Source organism: Sitophilus oryzae, unplaced genomic scaffold (assembly GCF_002938485.1).
Source record: "Sitophilus oryzae breed Bouriz unplaced genomic scaffold, Soryzae_2.0 scaffold_811_pilon_pilon, whole genome shotgun sequence".
NCBI lineage: Eukaryota > Metazoa > Arthropoda > Insecta > Coleoptera > Curculionidae > Sitophilus > Sitophilus oryzae.
The window spans coordinates 3,417,451-3,440,321 of record NW_022147430.1 but is presented as its reverse complement, the minus strand read 5'-3'; the positions used below and the strand labels follow the sequence as shown (position 1 = coordinate 3,440,321).

General features: G+C 34.2%; 1 protein-coding gene across 1 annotated transcript in view; it reads right to left on the bottom strand.

Annotated features, from left to right (window-relative positions):
- The window catches only part of LOC115889159 (heterogeneous nuclear ribonucleoprotein C-like 1), an 827,286-nt gene that overhangs the window by 478,217 nt on the left and 326,198 nt on the right, over positions 1 to 22,871 (bottom strand). The gene's annotated exons all lie outside the window — the stretch shown is intronic.

Below are 22,871 nucleotides of genomic sequence, written 5' to 3'. Positions count from 1 at the left end.
GTCGTGAGAATTGATTCATTGCTTATAATACGGTTCGTTCAATTGAATCGTGGCCAGCACGGATCCATAAGATTTGAACGATGAGCCGTAAAAAAGAATCATGAGAATTGAATCGAATCACACTGTAATCGTTCGTTTCTACGGCGCCGGTGATGAATATTTAAGTTATTTACAAGAAAAAAACTTATTTATACTGTGCTTAGTACGGAAGTATCTGTAAGGTATTTAATTTTCATGTTGATATTTTTGTTAAAATAATATTACCGACTATAAACCATTATACATACATACTGCCATTACTCGCTGACTACTATTCGACACACATCAGAAGATGGTCACGCAAGGCGTTTTCTTTCATGAGCTTTTCTGTGACTGAAAAGCCCGATACGTGATGTTATCTGCTTACCGCACTCCGGGCATTCAAAAATCTCATTGCTTTGTTGCCTTGTATCAGCGTGATCGTAACGGAAATTATGGAGATAGCAGAATTTCGGCGACTATTTCAAATCACTGGGAGTTTGGTATGGTATACATTGGCAGATATTATTGAGTTAAAATAACATTTTTTTTAATTGTAAAGAATTTAGCTGCTTTCCATACTTATAGAGTATTTTTTTCTCTTTCTAACGGTATAAAAAACTTATTCACGTAAAAAATGGAGTTAGCAGGTTATCACGTTTCACTTACGATGTCATTTACTAGCAGTGGACATCAATTACCTATCTTAAATATATATAAGTGTGCGTGACGTAAGCAGTCAATTGCATTTAAAATTACGTTCCTCCATAATTTTTTTCATGAACTTTTGCGATATTTTAATAGTTTTCTGCTATTCGGGAACGTGCAGCCGTTATGGAGTTATAAATGTTGTAACTAACCAGACTGTTATTTTATTTATTTATATGTCTATTAAGTTCAAAGGTTCATCATTAATTGGTTGCTAAAACGAAGTTTTATACTTTCTACTCATTATGTTGCAAAACAAAGCAAAAACAACTTGCTATATTAAATGTTGTGAACTAAAAAGCATATACCTACCGTCGTATTTGTTTTATAAAATTAATTTTAGAAACTCGGTTTCAACTGTTGCAGGCGTCTAAACAGGAAAAGCGATTTTAATAATTCAGGTAGAATTTATACGGAGTAGTCACGTAATTAAAAAACTACTATAATAAACACGGGCGTTGAATTTGTAGGTTATTCATAAATGAGTTAAATGTTCTACGTCGATCAATTGTATATGTAGGTAACTTCCTCTATATTGATTTAGTGTTTACGTATTTACTTGATAGAATTCTGTGTATTTGTATTAATAGAATCAACTGTCAGAGCGTAACATGGATTTACTTTAAATAATATCTATTCTATACCTTTGTGGCGAGTCCAGCTCTTCAGATATTTAATGGTTTAACACCATGTATCGGTGATAAATTAAGATAGTGTCGTGACCTAGCTTGGGGGTTGTTCGCTAGGATCGCTAGACCAGGTTCTCTCTTCTGATTAAAACAACCATTAGGAAAATATACATTTATTAAATAAAAATGCAGTGTGGATAAAAATATAAGGAAAACAATTTCAGAAAATGCCAAGACTTGCTAAGGGTATGCTGAAAGGAATACTTACAGGAACATTTTCAACGTCTTCACTGTCTTCTGACTAACCATTTGACTAGCAACTTACTATGAACATTAACTGACTAACCCCTTGACTGTCTTCAGCATACTTTTTTATATTTGTCTGCTCGTCCCAATTATCTGCCGGTGCGTCATAAAAAGATTTCTTTGTATATTTCCATAACCGATGTTTGCTTGCCTTGGAACATCGCGCTACATCCACATAACTTTAATTATTGTTGTAATTAATAATGTTTACTATAAGAACATGTCTAGGTCGACATACACGCGAAAGATTTCCTTGGGTTTACATCAAATCGGCTCATTGAAATATGATTTTTCCCTAATTGATATAAACCTAATAATAATGTTGGCCTATATTTAAGTCTTGACAATATTTTAACTAACTTTTTCTATATTTGTTTTTTAGATTTTTGCTACTGGCGGTGAAGGGAGATGTATCCCCTGAAACGTTTAGTATTGGTAAGGCAAATATATTTAAAAGTTAAAGAAAAAGAATGGATAATGTATTTAGATCCATTAGCACCACTCTATCTAGAAATCCGACGCATATGGGACATTATCTGTCAAAGCGAGCACAGCCGTTCCATCCTTTTCTTGAACTCATGGCACTATTGACGCTCCTGTAATTTCTTTATGGATATAGCAAGAATTTTAATTTTTACTGACCAAGAGGACGTAATATGTGTAACTGGCTATACTTTTTGCCATTTTTACTAATAACACCTTCTAGTTTATAAATTATCGCTAGTAAAATTTCTTTCATATCTGGAGTGATGGAGTGACTCAAACACCGATAATTAACACTCTACTGTACTTCTAGAAATTACAAAACTTCAAATTTTGACTTTTAGTTAGAGTTTAAACTATAAAGGATGGAAAAAAAATGAAGTCTCGAAAATTCCTTATTCATTAAATGAAAAATAATGATTATTAAAAGTCAAGAAACTAGCTACCACCGGTAACTAACTATCCAGTAGATAGGAATTTACATGAGTTTTCACTGCTCCCTTTGATTTCAACTTTTATTTTGTAATTCTCTCTTTCTTTCTAATAATTGCTGTTCGCAGATCTTCCTCTACAAAAAGTTGTGGGATCTCATGTACGACAGTTCTTTGAGTTAGTGCCTAAGGAAACACATATTCAACAACTTTGTTAAGAACTGTTATCTAATCAATCACTTATCAACTTTTATACTGACCAATCAGTATCAATATGTTGCTGTGCGAGCGCCAAATAATTATAATAATTGTTATAGATATAAAGATTTACCTAACCAAACAATTTATATCTAAGCTGTTGATCTTGATGATCCTGCATAGACAATAACTAAAATAACTGACTTGGTTTTCCACGAGATTACAGTTGGGGGCTGGAACCGTTGTATTATTACAACAGCAAAATAAAATATAGTTCACCACAATAATAATACACAAAAACACTGTACTTTCTCACTGGACGCGCGTTTCACGAACCATGCATTATCAGCAGATGATTAATTAGCATTATCAGCAGATGATTAAAACTTAAAATAGAGTTTTAATCATCTATTGATGATGCTAACATAGTTATCTAAACGGCATCCAGTGCAAATGTAAAGTGTTTTGGTGTATTGTGGTATTGTGGTGAACTCATATTATCTTTTGTTTTCCATGTGATCTCAAAACGTTGTGTAGTGAAAGAACTTTAATATTTACGTTTAGAAAAAAATTGTATTTTAAATTTCAATCTAGAGTACTGAGGCGGTGTCAAGAGCCTATAAAAAGTTATAGGAGTGAGTTCTAGGAGTTGTAAATACGGCAAATCATATATTGGTGAGTCAATTATTATTATCCTCTAAATATCGAGGGGGAATACATACGACGTATTCTTTGAACCACCCCGACCTACCCCTTAGGCGGCACCCCTACTCACTTGAAAATCTTAAATGGCCACACCCCACTTGTGGCGCGTTTTTGGAAAGCCCATGAAAAATGCTAAATGATGATCATAAAGTTTTTAGGGTGAAATTGAAAACACGACATGAAAAATTAGGTGGACATTCAAGTGAGTAGGGGTGCCGTCTAAGGGGTAGCTCGGGGTGGTTCAAAAAATAGGTACGTCATATATATTCTCCTCGATATTATAGAAACGGTATTTTTTTTTATAACTTTTTTTGGTTTAAAAATTACAGCCATTGTAAGATTTCAGTGGCCCACCCTGTATACTCTCTTCTTTGCAAAGAAGTAGGGAATTGCAAATCATGTGTGGTTCAAGTAGCACTACGTAAAGTGGTAGGAAGTCCGGGTTGTCCACAAAGTACCTCTTGGATAAAGTGCAGATTAGCAATCTAAGTGAGGCGTCAAGTTGCAAAACCCGCCTTATCCATTTAAAAATAATGGCCCGATGACATATTATATTAATAGTGGACCCTGAAATCTACATAAACATAATCCCAAACTGCAGTAAAAGTCGACTATTCCTATATAAAATTCACTACAAATTACGTTACTGCAGCAAAATCCGTCTTATCCACTTATATTTGCTATTTATTGGCATACAAATTGGTTACAAATCCCCCATTTTTTCGTAAACTTTTTACACAAGTATAATATTACAGTGACGTCTTTTCACATCCTTACTTAATTTTAATAGTATATTTAATAAAACAAGTTTCCTAACTTGATGATATTTAATAAATCAAGTTTCCTAACGGTATGATCGAAAAAAAAAACGGCGTCCACTTGGCTAGGAAATCACGATCGATTATATTTCTCATATAAATTTACATATAAAATTACAGCGCTCTTCATTTCATAGTCATCGCTGACGCCGTTTTTTCTTGATCATATTCTATCAAAACCTGCTATATGCATCATACTGCAACAAAGTCCGCTTATCCGAATTATTTTTGTATTTATTCTGTTTAAAAATTAAATATTAATTTTTATTTCTAGAAAAACGAGATACAGAACAATGGTTGCACTTAATGGATACGTTTTTTGTAAATTAACGCTTCAAACATTTGCTAAAACAGTTTTTGCTTATTATCTCGAAACAACGTTTGTGGGATAAGGCGGGTTTTGCAACTTGACGCTTCAAGAATAAAAATTTTACATAATATAACAATAACTTATAAGATGATAAAATGCTAGTGTCCTGAACCCAACTCCGTCGCGGTTTGACATACACGAATGGCATACTCTGGGATATAAGCTGAAGAGTTTTAGGATTTGGATTAGTTGAGACTTGATAACGGTTAGTGATACATCTTTCCATTGTATAATATGTAAACATTTCAAATTTAAAAACAATATCAAAGGAAATATTTCAATACTCATATTCATCTTTGTGTACCACTTTTAAAGAAATCCATTGTATTTTTTGTAAATTAATTTTACAAAATATAACATCCGTATATGCTTTTACTCTTTTCCCGTTAAATTAAATTATTTATATACGTCGTGTTACCGGAGGCGTTTTATTGACGCTTTCAACTAGTAATTTGTATCCAGACGCTTTAGTTAGAGCCGGCAGAAGGTGCAATGCCTGTTAAGGTAAACAATTAAGTCGTGACATTGCGTCTGCCTTATTAAGCCAGGGAATTAAGCTGAAATAGTTTAGGTTCCGGGCACACCGTCTGACTTAAGGTGACGTCGCTATTTTGGAGCATTTATACGCAGTAAATAAGGTATTTATACGCTATACGTAGGGTTTCTTAAACATTTGTCTTTGTCCCTTTAACAACTATATTGTAGATTTATTAACTATTTATGCTGATTGGTTGAAAAAAGGTAAATAATATATTTCGTAAAATATTTGACTAACAAACAACACAACTAATATGCGAAACCAACCGTTACATAAAATATTTTTACTAAATAAAAATATGTTCATCATAGTTTCAAAAATTATGAATAAAAAATTTAGTTTAATATACCAAAATAGTTAAGCCTGGTTAAAAAAAATAATAACGGTTAAAGTGTACTTGGATGCTGCACGGGTCTTAATGTATGATTTATTTACCTATATTTTATTATATCAAGAAAAATAATGTCCCACTTTATAGGGACACGAACTACTGCGTGGCAGGACGCGGAAGCCAGCGGGTCGGCTTCGCACAGAGACATTGTAATATTTTAGAAAATGTATACTTATATTTGCATTCATGATGATAAAAACAAATTTTTAAACCTACTTGAAATCATAGATAAATTATAAACTTCAAATCTCTATTCTCCATGTTAATGAATTTTTCATAAAGTTTACTTAAAATAAATATAAATAAAACATGTACTTGAATATGCTTTTCACCAACTAAAGTTTTTCTACACATTAGGGAGTGGAATAAAATAAACATGTATATCTTAAACATCTTAATCATTGAGATACAGGGTGTAAATGATGTTTATTTTTTTCATAACTATCATGGTAGCAGATGGTAGCAGGTAAAAGTTATATTTTTGTGTTTTCTATACTACAGCAATTATATGGATATAAGTGGTAGAGCAAATCCTGTCAAATTTCCATTTACATAGTTAAAAAACTTTGATGTTTGTTTATTTTCATCTGGTTTGTTGATGTTATTATCATATTTTTGATAAAGAGAATAATTTTTAAAAGCAAAAATTGAAAAAAATATGGGCTAATATTTGGCAATTGCGTAATAAAAGAGTTTAGTGCTTTCAAAAATTTATTTTATTTAATTTTTTGATATTTATTATTTATTGACGATACATTAGAAAACATCTAAATTAGTGATAAGTTACCTTTCTACCATAATATTTATCTACATAATCAATATCTCTTAATTTGTTCTAATCCGTTACAGTGTGTTACTTTCAGTGCATCGCTAGGAAATCACACCTTTTACGAACGTTGTTTGGTTCGTATTAACTGATTTAACATTGGTGGTTCCAAGTGGCGCAGCGATTTAAAAGAAATTCTTAAAACTGTATGTGATTGAGTGTGTAATGTGTATTGTTTGTCTTTGTGTTGCTTTTAGTGTTATGTTTGCTCTTTGTCTTAAGTTTTTGAACCATGAGTTTAGTTTTCTACCGGATTCTCTCTTCCCTTCTACTAATACATTAATAGGAATGAGTAGTCTAAATCGTTCTGCTTTTCCTAATAATTAAAAAATATCCTAATTGGTGAATTATTAAGTTACCGATGTCGTACCTATTATCTGAAATATCTCTGAAACATATCTACATTTTCATACTTAACCATAATGTTAGAGTTCTTTAACTTGTTAATAAATATAAACTCATCTACTGAACCATTATTTTCATCTGCTTTTTCACCACTACTGCTGTCTATTAATTTTGCAGGTCAATCTGTATCTCGAATCAGCATATATGTAAACATTTCTATCTGTAATATTAGTTTAAATGGTTAAAACCATTTAAACTAATATTCTCTAGTTCGAAAAAAATATCCATCTTCAACTATATTCTCTTAAGCCATCAAAATATTAGAGTTAAGACCTTGCTTAATCAAAAGTACCTCATCTCAGTAACGTTTACTAGCGATTCGATAATGCAACAGTCAGATTTGACCAAACTAACGGCATTGCGCTGTGAGTTAAGTCAAGTAAATAAAATCTCATAAAACTTTAGATTAACTTCCTTTCTAAATTCAAGTAAATTGCGGTTTAATAATTCAAGGGTTCCAGTCCTTTACCCCGGCAAAATCCACTAGCAATTAATAGGCGACAAATAACTTTGATATATATCCTAAAACTTTTAAGCTTTTTACAACTTTGGCAAACGCTTAACGGGCAGAGAGAGTGCATAGTTAGTGCTGCCGGTGTAAAAGTAATTATGATTTATAAGTCGGCGCGAACTTTGATTATAACCTTCCCCCTCTGCCCATTTTCGGATAGCGCAAAGTTAGGTTTCTGGTCGGCAAGTTCGATATTTTATAGGGTTATTTTACACGCGTGTAAGGTTCTTTTGGTTTGTGTTTCATGTCTGATCGAAGTAGCTTTTCCGTTTCCACAATTTTATGCGATTTTCTATTTTTTAACTAAAAAAAACTTTTACAGGTTATTTTAATCAGAAGCATGCAGTAGCGCCGATAGATTTAGTGTACAGGGTGTCCGATTTTGGTTAAAATCATATGGTATCTCCGTTATTAGCGAAGATAGAAGGATGCGGTTTTTACAAACCTGTCCCACTTTTTTGTCAAACGGAAGGTGCTGTAAACAAAAATTTTCATAGCCCTCTTCGTTTCTGAGCTACAGGGTCTTTTTGAAAATTTTGCAATTAGGGACACCCCCTGTATCTCTGTTATTGTTAAAGCTATCGAGAAGGTGAAACCTGTTTATTGTGGAACTTTTTGCGTAGAACAATAGTCAGGTTATTCTGCAAAAAGAATATGTTTAAAGATATGGACTAAAGTTATGTTTTCTTAAATGGAACACCCTGTATATTTATAAATTATATGATCTGACTTATCATCAGCTTCTCAAAAATATATTTTCACTCTATATTTATTTTCACTATTTACTGCAATATTTAAAAGTTTTTATTAATATATCATATTTATTAGTAGGCCATGATTGAGAATGAAAGAAACTCAAGAATTATTAAAAGTATACTGCTATCTGTTTCTTGTTTTATTTTGGGAGCCACTAATAACAATGTCGAATGAACTGAAAAAATCTTTAATAATGTAAGCTTTCAGATATTTGCAAACCCATCCCGTTAAAATAAATATCGTTATAAAAAAGAGAAAAATATATTTACAGATTCAGTGGTAACAGTTCAGAAATAAAATATATCAATCCCCCAAATAAAATTTGAATTGGTGTATCACTATTTTAGTAATACCATTTTTTTTTTGTTATTTATCACGGCCTACTAATAAGAAAATGATATATTTTAAATATTCCAGTAAATAGTGACAATAAATATAGAGTGATATATATTTTTGGGAAGTTCATAGCAAGACAGATCATATTATTTATAAATATACAGAGTGTTCTATTTGAAAAAACATAACTTTAGTTCATATTTTCAAAAATATTTTTTCGTAGAAAAGCAGACTATGCCATGTATTCTACTTAAAAAGTTCTACAATAAACAGTTTTCAGCTTCTCGATACCTCTAATAATAACAGAGATACAGGGGGTGTCCCAAATTGCAAAATTTTCGAAAAGACCTTGTAGCTCAGAAACGAAGAGAGCTATGAAAATTTTGTTTGCAGCATCTTCCGTTTGACAAAAAAGTGGGACAGGTTTGTGCAAACCGCATCCTTCTATCTTTACTAATAACGGAGATACCGTATCATTTCAACCAAAATGGGACACCCTGTACATCTTAGACATAATATAAAATCTGAGATTTTTAGATGTTATATTTTATGATATCATGTCGTTTATCTTTCATTTTCGCAATTCGTATTTTTTGTTTTTAAGAAAATACATAAACTACGCCAATGATGTTATTAAATATTGAATTAAAGATTATATCGGGTGTTGCATCGTAGAGCGGGATATAGGAAATCCTATGTAAATTTTAATGAGGTCAATTATTGGCTTCCCTAATTATATTAGAGAATAATTCTATTTAGATTTATTGAAGAGAACTAAAACCCACATTCAAAAGAATAACTTTAGATATTTTTGATTAGCCCCTTTACGAGTTATCGCCGATTTCTTTTTAAATATTTCTCCTGTCTTATGACCCTGTATTTACTTATGAGCACCAGTCAAGGTAAAAGATAACTGTCAAATGAAGTTGTCATTTCAGAAATTTATCTATTTAGTGCTTTATTATTATTATTAAAAACTCAGAACTACATCGAAAATATTAGCCATGAAATACACTACCGAAGAAAAAGTACTGATGATTAAATGGTATTATTAAGGAAATAGTTATCAAAAGGTGTCGGCCATGTTTGCTGCTCTGTATCCGAATAGACCGATACCTGGAAAATCTACAATCGCAAGGAATATCTAGAGATTTGAGACCAAAGGTACCCTAATAAATAACTGCAGATGTGAAGCAAGGCAGGAACAAAGAGAAGATGCAAGAAATGATACCGACTTGGAAGTTTTATTGTGCGTGGAAGAGAACGATGGAAAGATCAGCACATGGAAATTTGAGGACGGAATAGAAATAGATCATACTACAGCGTTTCGAATTTTGAAACGACATAAATACTATTCCTTCAAATATGAAAAGCACCAAGAACTACGAGATGGTGACGAAATACGGCAGCAGGCGTTTTGTTTTGATATAATGGAAAGAACAAACACGGATAGGGAATTTTTAAAAAACATATGTTTCACTGACGAATGTACGTTTACTTTAAATAATGAACCCAATGTTCAAAATTATCGATATTAGAACAAAGAAAACCAATACAGGTTTGTCGAAACAAGGACGCAATATCCACAGAAAGTAAATGTTTGGGCAGGCTTATTCGGACACAATATTATCGGGCCATTATTTCTTACATTTGGAACTACTCGAAAATCATATTTTACCTGCTTTACATGATGCCGCTAGGGAAAATCAGAAAGTTTGGTACCAAATGGATGGCTGCCCGGCATATAGTACCCCGGCTGTTCGGGAATATTTAGACAATAGTTTTAACGGAAACGTTATTTGCCTAAATCATACAGTAAATTGGCCAGCAAGGTCTCCTGATATTTCGCCAAATGATTTCTTTCTCTGGAGTCATTTAAAAAACAGGATATACAAGGATAACAAATATCCAAATCTAGACGAGTTAAAAAATGCTATTTCTGCCGAATGCAATAGAATTTCAGTTTACCAACTAGCGAATGTAAGAAGAGAATTTTATGATCGCCTGGGTTATTGTCTAGCAGTCGATGGAGGAATATTTGAACATCTTCTTAAATCCTAAAGTTCTAACAATTTAATAGTACCTAAATTAATAAGTTATTGAATATTGTAATAATACTATAATTAACCTTGTAATTGATTACTTTATTTTACTTTAATTCATATTAATTTGTATTTATAAATACATCTTTAAGATTTCCGATGTAGGAATGAGTTTTCAATAATAATAAAGCACTAAATAGGTAAATTTCTGAAATGACAACTTCATTTGACAGTTATCTTTTACCTTGACTTGTGCTCATAAGTAAATACAGGGCTATAAGAAAGGAGAAATATTTAAAAAGAAATCGGCGATAACTCGTAAACGAGCTAATCAAAAATATCTAAAGTTATTATTTTGAATGTGGGTTCTAGTGCTCTTCAATAAACCTAAATAGAATTATTCTCAAAATAATTAGAGAAGCCAATAATTGACCCCATTAAAATTTACCTGGGATTTCCTATGTCCCTTCCGACGATGCCGGTACACCCGGTATTGGGACACTTTGTACCTTTTGAAAGTAATTTTAAATTGTAGCTTTATTAGTCTTCCAACTATCTCATCACTCATAATTTCTAAAAAGTTCGCATCATATGGATTTTTTTTTCATTATTTGCTTAGGTGAAATTTGACCTGAGTGTTAGATTTTACTTTGATTTACATTAAAAATGACATAAAAAAAATTACTCTGTTGCACTCGGGTATCTATCAATTTTGACATTTAAAACGGGTTTTCTGACCATTTTTAAACGGGTTTCCTGCCCAAATTTCAAAAAAATCTTATTTGAAAAAGTTGTTTGTTTTTTAATTTTACATAGAAGTCCCGCTATAGTAGTTGGAATGTAGAATGTAGAATTAGTGGGAGGGGGGTTAATCACCGGCGACCTTAGCGATCTATTGTGTACCCCTTTCTTGAGTTTTAACTCATCATACATAGGGATTTCCTTGTTGTAGGGGAGACAGGGTATTTCCCATCCTCTTCTGGACAACAGACGTAAGTACTCCGAGGAGTAAGTACCTAACTTCTCCGAGGGTATACAACCTCCCACGGTTGGGGTATGGCCTTCCGTTCCCTTCACATTCGAGATGCTTGTCTCCATTTTCTCCACCAGTTTAACTTGGTCTCTCCTTAGACTTGATACCGGTGTTTTCCTGAACATACAATAGAGGATATATCCCTTTATCTCTATTACCTTTTTATGTCTACAAAAACCGTTCTGTTAAAATGACATTATATCAATTTAAACTTCAAAATTAACATTACTACCTGATAACAATGACTTAATAAGGTAAAACAAAAAAGCCCCAAACTTCCTGTATGATTATTTTTAATTTTTACGTATGTTATGTTTATCTATGTTATGTTCTTTAAAATCAAAAAAAGCGATTGCCATACATTACTAACATCTACAGATGCATGAGCAATACATTTATTTTTATTAGATTGAATTAAAATATCCTCTTTTATTTTTCTTTTAGAGGCTATCGCTTCATTCATAATAATCTTGGCGCCATTAAACACTCTATTACGTTATTAACACTTTCATTGTAATTTAGTCAGTAGTTTGATGATTAGTGGCAATATTTAACCAAACAATTCTCGAAATAGGCTATAAAAAATGCATCTTGACCTTTAGTGGTGTGCAAATAAGTATCCAGCATGTACAAATATGAATTTTATGATGGAATTTTCTTGAATGCGGAAGTATAGAATTCTTCTTTAAAAGTATTAACATGTTCAATAAATTTAACCGCCGTTCAATATATGACCGCTAGCTAAATAGTTATATACAGATATTTTTGCTTCTACTGCACGAATCGACTGCTATTGATTAAAAATTACAAAATTTAATTTTTTATCCTGTTGGCTGAAAATTGGTACACTTTTTCAAATAAAGTTTTTCGAAATTCTATCAGCAAATCCATTTTTAGGCATTTGTTACTTTAAACGTTAAATTTGACATTACCCAGGGACAACAGGCAAGTCTTAGTCTAACTCAAAGCAGAAACTATCGCTAAAGTCAAATTTCACATAAATTGCGGACTATCTGTGACACTTATCTCTATGGAAATAAATATTTCATCTTAATACGATCATAATATAAATTATTATTTAAATAACTAATTTTAGTGGAATTTACAAATAATCAACTCTATTTCTACTGCTGTTGTAAATGGTTTTAATAAAAATGCTATCATCAATTTCAAAAGTCAATTTGATTTTTTCAACTACAAAATAGATGAGCTTTTTTAAGTTACGGTCTCGAAAATGAGGTTACGAATTTAGAGCTCTTCTTCTTCTTGCTCGTTATGTTAGCGGGAAAGTTTCAATATGCAAACGAACGAGCCATTTTATTGCCCGGAAACGTAACAGCGAAGCAGAGTCGTTAGAGGCGTTAGGGCGGCGGCCATATTGACTGTTAACCGATCGCAGATTGATAAGGGTGTTTATGGGTGAGAGATTTGAAATGCGAGAGCAATAACTGTTGCTTCTTTCGAAGACTTGTAAACATATATTTTCAATTTTATAGACGTGAACATTTATGCCTATTTCTTAGTTCAAAACTCTATTAAATAAGGTTTTAAAGTTACCTACATAGGTTGTAATTTACTTTTGTAATTATAGTGAGGTTTAATAATAGTTATTTATTACACAAGTGTTTTAGAGAAAATTTTATACTTGGAAGAATATTTAGTACGACCAAGGTCTTATCGTCTCCCGGATAGATCAATTATTTTTCAGCAGAGATACTTGTCATTTATATAGCCTGCGTATGACTGAGCGAGCTAACTCCAATAGTTACTGACAGTCTTAGATTATATATTACGTGGATATATTGGATACGTGGATACGATTATCACCATAAACGCCATACGATTTTCATTAAAAACGATGTATCCAACATCACCACATGCCATGTTCAAACCTTCTTTATTGCACTTTTTTTTTATAGAGGAGGAGGAAATCTTGCATAAGACGGAGTGTCAGATTCCTACTGACTTAAACCACCTCCCCTTCTCTACGACACATCACGCCGGTACCGCTTTCGCATTTCTTCGACGTGAGGACTGTCTACGTATTTCTACGTGCTTCTTCTTTGCACAGTATTCACAGTGGTTTGTTGGTGATTTCGTTCGATTAAATAGATAACCTTTGAAACACCCATGGGCCCGACAGGGCCTGGGTGGTATAATAATCTACTTCACCATATGGCCTCTCTATCCATTCTCTAATATTAGGAATTAAACTATACGTCCACCTTCCACACTTGCCGCTGACCCATTCTTCTTGCCATTTTATCCATAGTCTATTTCGAGCTTCAGTTTTCAAAGTTCCTTGGTAGGTTTCAACTCGTTCTTGAACCAAGAGATGCATTGGGGGTATACCCGTTATAACGCGAACAGCCTCTGCAGAAATGGTTCTGTAGGCACTGCTGACTCTTATAGCCGCTATACGCTGTATACTGTTTATTTTCTGCCTATATTTATTATTTTCCATTGCCTTGTACCATATAGGCGCAGCATATAGAAGTTGAGAGTGAATGACCCCCACTAGAACCCTTCTCTTAGAAGCTCTTGGTCCAGCGGCATTTGGAAGTAGACGCGACAGTACAGCTAATGTTTTGCTTGCTTTGGTTACCGTTTTATCAATGTGCTCGCCAAATTTCATTTTGGTATCAAGCCATACTCCTAAGTATCTAATGGTTTTGCTGAGTTTAATTTCTACGTCTTCAAGGTTAAAATGTATTTCTGAAATTTTCCTTTTGGTTGTCAACAAAATTGCCTCCGTCTTGTGTGGGGCTAATTGAAGTTTATTTTTTTTTCATCCAATTTAAGACTCTAATCAAACTAGTGCTGGCAGAGTTCATCAGTGCCTCTTCAGTTTTTGCAACTACCACCATTCCCAGATCGTCCGCAAATCCAATTAGTTTGGTACCCTCAGCCATTTTTGTTTCAAGAAGGTCGTCGTATAAACTATTCCACAGAGTGGGACCCAATACTGAGCCCTGTGGTACCCCACTATTAATCTCCACAGTTTTAACCTGGTTATCTGCTTCTAGTATCAACTTCCTGTCTGATAGATATGATGCGATAAGTCACATTAATCTCTTCTCGATGCCTCTTTTTTTTAATCTATCCAGAATAATTTGCCAAGATGCGCTATTAAATGCGTTTCTTACATCTAGAGTTATCACAGCACATAGCTTTCGGTTGTTCGGTGCGTAATCCGCTGCTTCTAAAGCCTTTTTTAGCAATTCAGCAATTGCTCCAACCGTTTGTCTGCCTTTTCTAAAACCAAACTGATAGTTTGAGAGCCCTCCTGTTCTGTCCAGTTCTTCATTCAGTTTATTATACACAGGGTAAACTATATGAGCACTTGATACTGCTCATATAGTTTACCCTGTGTATCGAGAAGACTAATCGGACGGTAGGCTGCTGGACTTCGAATTCTACTTTCACCCTTTTGAAGTAGAATCAGCTTTGATTGTTTCCATTCCTCTGGGAAAATTTGTGCCATTACTAATCTATTATATACTTTTAATGTATATTCTGGTAGGTATAAAACTGCTTCTTTTAGTATCTCAGCGGGTATATTGCTTGGTCCTGGAGTTTTGCCATTTTTAAGTTTATTACAAGCCGCCAGTAGTTCGTCCTTATTAAAGCTTAGTATTCTATCACAGATCGTTTTATTATTATCACTATTACCACACTTTACGGTTTGATTTATATCACAGATGTTGTTATCACAGAAGTTATCACGGACTTTTGGGTGTATAGGGAAGAGGTAAGCTACGTACCTATGTATAGGGAAGAGGTTGAAAGCCATTTATCCATCTCATTGCTATTTTGTAACCAATCCCAAAAATATCTCTGTCAAGATCTTCGCATAGATTTTTCCAGCTTTTTTGTTTTGATCTTTTAATCGCATTTCTAAGATCTTTTTTGGATTGGTTTGGTTGTAGGGAAGAATATAAAAATTCTTCCCAGAGTTCGCTTAATAATGGTAGACTTTTGTGCGCTTGTCTTGTATATGATTCGCAATCTCCTCATTCCACCAATATACCGGTTGCCTTCTTTTGCTTTTTTTCTTCTTTGGCATTGTTCTATCACAGATTCTGGTAAGTAGTTCATTGAAACATTTGACGCTGGTACTTTCAGACTTCTGGTCAATTTTCCCTAATTCATCTTTTAGCTTTTCTTTATTTAGTTTATCAACACGCCAGCCCCTGTTATAAGTTTGAATACTTTTTGCTTGTACATTGTTAACACATTCAAACGTAATATGCTTATGATCGCTGAGGGACTCTCTATCCATAACTGTCCATTTTTGTATATTAACATTTTCACTGACTATAGTCAGGTCCAGAATTGATGTGTAGTTATTACATTGGAAAGTTGGTGTAATGCCCTCATTTGCAATTGCGAGATTGTTAGCTGCCATCCAGTCTACTATTGTATGTCCGCGTATATCTGTATAATTCATCCCCCACTGAGGGGACTTGGCGTTGAAATCCCCCGTTATGATAGTTCTGCCCTTGTGACTTTTTATTAATTCTTCAATAGATCATTCATCTTTATTGCACTTAGGAAACGTTCTATAGATTTGTCTTTCCCGAGGACCTTACTTTGCGCATGCGGATTAAAAGTTGCACGTATTTCAAAAATAATTACAATTTTATGCGGTTTAGAAAGTACAAATTATACATTGTTATGAAAATCTAATTTTATTCTCATCATATTGTCATCTTGTTATAATCATATGTCACAATCTTATTTCCATTGTGTAACGACGCTTGTTTGATGCTTTTTTTTATACTTTTTAAATACTCGTAAAAATGACTAGAGAGTGTTTAGTGTGTGGAAGTTCTAATAAAAGGTCCCCGAATTATTTTTTCATATGTTAGTAAAGTAATCAGTTGTTCTTTTATTTATATTAAACCACACGCATCCTTTCTGGTTAGGTTTCTTAAGAATATTTATATTCGTTTGGAGTGGCCAAATGTTGTTTTTATTTTGTTTTAATATTCAAATTTGGCGCGTGGACGATAGGTCCTCGACAAGGATAGATAGAGTAGAAGGCACCGCGTGTGCAACAAAGAAAGAAGATAAATGTAAGTCGTTGATATGTTTGCGACAGTTTCTATAGTAGTTTACGTATAGAATCCGGTAAGTATATATGATCTAGGCTGACAGCCATCTAGCTATGTTGATGCTGAAATCATCTACCGTATCCTCCAAAGTAGTAAAAAATACAAGTTAACCTATGTAGCAAGCAGATACGACATGACTTTGCTTTCGGTTCCAGACTATAGACTACATCGAGGGGAAGGAACGCGCTGATGAATTTGCAAGGCAAGGATCTTGCCTCGGGGTAAGATTTCACTACTTTCAATACCATAAAAAAATATTTACCTCCACTCGATAGATCAGCCAGGGTATCTTTGCCCAAATACCACCTTAGGTTACCAGTGTATCATGTGCAAAAGATGAAACTGTATTGATTAACACCGTCAACTTGGCAATCCAACGAGTTGTAAATTGGGTGGAGAATAATCTACTGACATAAAACGGAAGTAGTATTTAGTATTACTGACCAGAAAGTGAAAAATGTCCCCAGTACAGTTTTATATACAAGGAACTGTAATTTACCCAAGTAATTCTTTGAAATACATAGGAGTATGACTGGACACCAAATTAAATTCTGCGGACCATATTAATAAAACCAACACAAGGCCGAGAAAACTGTCACCGCTTTAAGCTTGACTTTCATCCATCCATTATCCGACGATACAATGATACGATATTAATTTTATTGGTTGAATATAAAGACTTCGAGTGGTTAGAAAATTACGTAGTTTTTAAATTTATTGCATTAATTGCATGCGGAGGCATGAACTCCGTTTATGGGATGTACGATTTGCTTGTGATTGGTGTCATTTTATATTTTCATTTCCTTAACGATTTTCGCTGTTTAACTTATAGTCTAAGAGCTAGCAACGTTTTCGAGAGAGAATTTTAAGAAAGCTGGTTCTTTAATATATCTTTTATTATGCTCTCCTGAACAGAGTGCGGACCGTCTGGCTGCCAGTAGACGTTGCGTTCACTACTACGCATCATAATCTATTCAACATCTGTTTACTACTGCGCATTACAAATTCGCTCTGTATTTCAGGAACTAAGGAGGCTGGGACAAACCTATGCGTAGCATATTTAGTTTCATAAGAAAGTAACAAAGTAAAAATGAAAGTAACAAAGTAGTAGTAATCGGCAGCCAGACGTCACGCACTTTAGTCAGAAGAGCATAGCAAAAGATATATTAAAGAACCAGCTTTCTTAAAATTATCGTTTTCCCGACGTTGCTAGCTCTTGTACTATTATATTTTGATTAAGATTAGATTAAATTTGTCAAAAAAGTTCCAAAACGTCCGTTATCGTATGAGAAGTCAAATTTATTTAAAATTTCTTCGTTGACGGTCTGGAGCAAAAAATTTACGAATGAAAAGTGGCGCGAAAAGGCTATGACCAATCAGAACGCCGTCGGACCATCGTATCAACGGATAACGGATGCATGAAAATCAAGCTTTAGCCTTACACATACCAAATGTAGGAGGTGCTAGGGCATCCAAAAGGAGAGTACTTGCTAGTGTGGTACACATTCCTAGCTGTTGCATGCTGCATCGGCATGACATAAGGTCATTAACAACCGCAAGCTAATGCAAAGGCTACCCAGAATACAACGCACCCCATTTGGACGTTATCTAACGTCGGGTATACGTCGCGTTCAATAAATCCGACGTCGCGTCGGGTACCAACGTCGGTTCGACCGGGGAATAGAGATTCGGGTCGCCTCGACGTCCATCGGTATCTGACCTAATAGGGAAATTCTACCAATTACCAACGTCACATTACGTTGGATTTCAGTCACTTAAAATTCGTCTCTAAGCACTTACGTTATGTTTGGTTTCAAATTCACTACCAAGAATACATAAAAATTTTCCCAAAGAAAAATACCTAATCACAAATGGATTCATAATCACTCCTATACTATAAGTGCCTACCTAATTTCGTATTATAATAATTCTGAATTATTAATCCAGACATCATTTACTCTCAAAATGTTCTCTGAACTTCCTGAATGCACATTAAACCATCTTACTACTTTAATTAACGAGTCATTCCAAAAAGGAGTTTTTCCAAACTGTCTTAAGACAGCAATAATTATTCCTCTGTATAAAGGAGGTGATAAAGATGAAGCTTCGAACTATCGCCCAATTGCACTCCTGCCCACATTATCTAAGATCATTGAAAGATTGGTTAAAAAGGTTTCTATCTTTTCTCCTTAAATATAAAATACTTACTACCCATCAATTTGGATTTCTAAGTAACAGTTGCACAAATGATGCTATGTTCGACCTTTTTAATAATGTATACTCTAGCCTGAATAACCATCACTCTACAGCAACAATTTTCTGTGATTTCTCTAAGGCTTTCGATTGTGTAAATCATAATACCTTAATTAACAAATTGCAATACTATGGTTTCAGGGGAGTGCCGCTCGAATGGCTTAAGTCATATCTTGGCAACAGAAGGCAGCTTGTGAGGATTGATACGTCTATGTCTTCTTGTAAGCCTATAGAATGTGGTGTCCCTCAGGGTTCAGTACTTGGCCCTATTTTGTTTCTGGTGTTTATCAACGACATTGCAAATCTGGACATTAGCGGTAAAATCTGCCTCTTTGCGGACGATACTAGTTTCACTTGGAGCGGCCCAGATGTTGCGGCGCTATATGATACTATATCCAATGACTTACGCACCATTAAGTCTTGATGCGATTCTAATCTCCTATGCCTCAACCTATCAAAAACTAAAGTTTTGTCATATAAAAGTACTATACAACCTTTTGTACTTAATAACACTACTATTGACGTCGTGGACTCTGTGAAATTCTTAGGACTTCTTGTAGACAACTCGTTAAAATGGGACTCTCACATTGAAGCTCTATCAAAGAAACTAAGCGCTGCCTGTTTTGCGCTAAGATCAGTTTCTAAGGAACTTAACTTCTCAACCTCTAGAATAGCCTATTATGCCCTTTTTGAGTCACATCTTCGTTATGCCCTTCCATTCTGGGGTACTTGCTGCGCAACAAAATTTGATCGTGTTTTCATACTTCAAAAGAGAGCAGTTCGATATTTATTGGGACTGAACAGTAGAACTCACTGCCAGAATTTCTTTAAAAATTTGAAAATACTGACTCTTCCTTCTTTATTCATTTTTGAATCCGTTTGCTTAATCCGCAAGCACATATCTGCTATTCCCGAAAGGCCATCTCATAACTATCCACTTAGGAATGCAGAGCACGATCTTTATCTGCCAACCCCGAGCTCAGAACTAGTTAAGGGTTCAATACTGTACAATGCCAAAAAAATGTACAATCATCTGCCTTTGAATATCAAATCGCTTTCATTCTTTCCCGCATTTCGCAAGGCTCTAAAATCATACCTACTGGAGAAGCCCTATATGCGGTAAACGACTTTTGTTGATGTTTGATTATGAACAATTTTGAATTTTAAAATTTTGACCATCTCACACACTGGTCAAAGGTCAAGTATTTAATATTCTATAACTTTAAAATTATATCTATTTACTGCGTACTGTTCTAAAATTGTCCATGTATATTCTTTTTGTAATTTTAAAGACTTAATTTTTTTTGAATTGTATTATTTGTATTGTGTATTTTTTGGTGTTTGTATTTTTTTGTGATTTTGTTGTTTGTGAGTGCTTTGTCGATGAAGCTGTTTTGGCTTTTTGCACAATAAAGCGTTGTTTGTTTGTTTGTTGTTTGTTTGTTGTTGTCAACGGAAGTCACTTTTTTATATATCTAGTTAAAATACTCCGGAAAACAACGAGCGCCTTCAAAATTAGGTAGATTTATGAAATAAAAATATCTATAAAAAAGTAACTCGCAAAATATTTTTTTTATTTCCTAGCTGGTTTAATCATAAAACTGTACTGTGGTTCCCCCAAACTCATCCTTATCAATATTATTCTACTAGAAATCGGAATGTGAATATAAATTTTAAAAACAAAAAACGATTTTAAAATGGCTGACAATCGGATACTTGTTAAGAATGGCGGATTTCTGTGTCCGACTTAATATGAACTATCAATATACCAATTCCGACCGGATCTCCAACATTAGTCGTCTCGCACGACCGGAGTCATCAAACCGGACGACCGGCAATCGTATTATGACGTATATAATTCCAACGTACGCCACGTAAAATTTGCGATCGGCCGGATACGTAGGAGCATCCGTCGTGGGCCACAGAGCATATAATTTTTCGTATTCCTGGTAAACGATTCCCGAGGTTGTCTGTTAGTGGTAGGTTAGTATGATAGGTCAATTGTTTGTTGTCAAAAAATGTTTGACGGTTGACGGTTCAACGGTTTCGTAGGCGTAACCTCACTTTGCGCATCAGTCATTTGTGGATTTGTGCAATTATACTTTATTTTTTGTTTTCTCCTTAAAATATGGGCAGCCATTTTTTTAAGATAGTATATATACAAAATTTAAAAGAATTGGAACCAGTACCTCACACGTGGGAGGAGGATGGGGTCTGCTGGTTTCCTAAGCTAAAAAAGAAATTAAGATGCATCAGTGTAATGCAGCATCATCTCTTCCGGATAAAAAGCATTCTTGGTTGGAGGCAAGACATCACTACTACTATTATTATTTTGCAAAAGCCTCGACCTCTTTCTGTAAAATGTAGATGAATGTCTAAATGCCCTTTTAGTGTTTTTTTAGGCATAATAAAAAAAATTAAGTTTGTTTAGAAAACCTTTTTATTAGGTTATGTTCATGATGTTGATTATGCAGCAAATGCTACTTAATGGGTTGTATTTACGGACGTAAATAGAGATACGTAAATTAGGTTATAAGTATGAACATAATATACAACAAAATATAATTGGACGTTACTTTACAGATTTTCAGTGAGACGTATCCTATTCGGACAACGGGTAGACGTCGGGCTAGTTCAAATATATGTACGTCGTGCAAGCCAACGTGGGAACGACGTTGGGAAATTAATAAAAATGGTACGTTGTTATTTTGTACGTCCACAGATCGTTGGATTTACCGACTCGGATCCAACGACGTTGCTTTTAATAGGAAAGCGACGTCACCAGTCGTATCACCAGCACCCGACCTAAATTTGCACAAAGTCTGACGTTGCATAAGGTCAGATTTAGTTCGAAGTCAGATAGATCCTACTTGGGATTATGTCTGTTAGAGTATGCAGCACATACAAATCGGTATCTGGAGACGCTATAAGAGTTATAAAAAAAGTAAAGTAAAGATTTTAGTTAACGTCTCCTTTTTGCTGCCAGTGTCTAAATCAACTATTACTCACGAGATATCCGATCTCATCCGGCCTCGAACCGGCGTGAATGAGCAGTGTGTATCAATAGATTTTACACTTTTCCCTTGAACAACAGCACGATACAGAGTTTCGAACCGGTCACCCGTCCATCCACCAGTATCGCCTTACGTCGCTTAACTTCGGTGTTCTAATATAGAAGTTATAGATGAAATAGTGCCTATTAAACTGCTCATACAGGAACTATATGATAGATACCATGGGATGGATAAAAACCTAGCAAGGATAAACTTCTAAAACAGTGTAACCACATACAACTATGGTTAAACAGACAATATGAAGAAGTCGATTCTGGCCATGGGTGTTTTAGAAAATATTTCTTTCATCGTCGGCCTCGTAGATAGTACATCATTTGTGTGAACGATGTCTGTCTTTAGGGAACAATTTCGTATAGAATCGGGCAGAAAGTTTACTAGACTTACCCGCGTTTATAATGTACTTAATTAGGCATCACTTTCGAAGTTTTTTGGGGATTCAAGGACCCGAAAGAACAGGAAAAGATTTACAGTTCTACATTTCCTATGTTGCCCGGTTTTGCATGGGGAAATTACTCCAAGTGAAGTGCCATCCCTAGATACCATCAAAACGGCAGTTATGCTAATTGACGTTCGACAAGAGGTCGTATTCGCCATTTTAACTAATTAAGCAGCGAGGTTGTAGATTAAAATAAACTTACTATTAAAAATCAAAATAGAAATATGGTTAAGTAATAACTAAGATTAGCTATTCATAATCAATACTATACAAGAATATAGCCAAAAAACAAAAATAAAAATAAAATCAAATTAAATAAGTTAAAAAATAAAAGATAAAATATAGAAGTTGAAAAATTGAGTTTGCTCTAAAATACAAAATAAGCTATCGGCTAAAACCCATCTTAAGTCGTTTTATTGGCAATCGAGGCGATGGCAAATCAAATTAGGCGGTTCGTTTTCCCGGTTGAGGGGAAGCAGAGCTCTGA